A 1604-nucleotide genomic window follows, 5' to 3' on the forward strand; every position below is an offset into this window, starting at 1 on the left:
GCACTCACGAGCAACGGTAGCTGCTCCTCCTAGTCGGTGGTTGCGGGGCAGAACACGCGCCGGATTCCCTCCTTGTTGTGAGCTTCTAGGGCAGAGAGCCGCAGCACAACATCGACTGATTTCTTCGGGCTTCGGCTCCTACTAGGCCTCGAAGGGGACAACATCATTCACCGGGATGAGTGGTAGCGGGATAGACGTGGACGGTGTCCTTCGTCTCGTTCTAGATGGGGGGCAGCCCTACGCCATCCGCAGCTAGTAGAGTCGTTAGCGCCACGGGAAGCGTTGTATCCCGCAAACGTGACATCTGTCGCATGGTAGGAATATGCAACTGGTTGTATAACTAAAAGTGAAAACTGAGAGTGTTGCAAACATGCAATTTGATGCTAATGTCAAACTAATTAGCAATTGAGGCAGTAATGTCTATCCAAATCTATACTACAATAAAGTTTGAAGGCATGAGAAGGATGGATTTACATTAGCTGTTATCACCTGCTCTATAAAGCCCTTCTCTATGTCGATGGAGAATAATTCAAGAAGTTCACCACAAAAACTTTTCCATAAGCACATTGTCTTTAATCTACATTTTTCTAAGAGTAAATAAAGATATGATAATATTGAAAAAAAGGATAAGGAAGCTAAGATACAAAGTGATGCCACATAATTAACTACCTATCAATTTTAGTACAATGATACATGGCGAAAATGTACTAACGAGAGCAATGTAGAGCTAAACTTCTCTAGTAGTATTGGCTTTATTCAACACTTTTATAAGAGTAAATATAGATATGGTAATTTGGAGAGCAAAAATAGAGGATGAGGAAGATAAGATGTAGAGTGATGCTACATAATCAACAAGATGTCAATGTAACTACAGTGACACAGGCCAACAAGTACTTACAAGAGTTGCAGAGCACAATATTTTTATAAGTATTGGATTTATTCTATATTTATGTCAGAGTAAATGTATGTCTGATAATTTGGAGCAAACTTTGGATAAGGAAACTAACATGCACATTGATGCAACATAATCGACTAGCTATTAATGTAACTAGAGTGACATAGGGCAACAAGTAGCAAGAAAAGCAATGGAGTGCGTGGAATAGTTGTGAGATCCAGTGGTCACTGAGGATGGTTTCTTCTTCAAGCAATGTTCATACAAGGGAGATAGTAAAGTTATTGCTATTTTTCATCGAGTGAAAGTTAGTCGCTGCTCTGTCCTAGCTTAGTACACTACTGGAATGAGAGAATTTGCCGTCAGCCTATTCGTTGTCGTCAGCTTGCTGCCGACAAAGAAGGCCTTTGTTGTCCGCTCACAAAAAGCTGACGGCAAAGACACAGTTTGCTGTCAGCCACTTCTTTGTCGCCCCCTAGCTGACGGCGAAGTAGCTTTTACCGTCAGCCAGTTCTTTGTCATCAGCTAGCGGACGGCAAACAAAACCTACCTAACGATGCGCCCCCACCCTAACCCTAACCCTGTCTCCCATCCCCTCCTCTACCTAACAGCGCGCCCCTGCCCCCTCCCTAACCCTAACCCTATATCCCTCCTTCTCTCCCTTCCTGGCCACACCCTCCCGCCGCCGCCGCCGACCCCATGCCCCTCCCCC

The sequence above is a fragment of the Triticum dicoccoides genome, chromosome 7B (genome assembly GCF_002162155.2).
Source record: "Triticum dicoccoides isolate Atlit2015 ecotype Zavitan chromosome 7B, WEW_v2.0, whole genome shotgun sequence".
NCBI lineage: Eukaryota > Viridiplantae > Streptophyta > Magnoliopsida > Poales > Poaceae > Triticum > Triticum dicoccoides.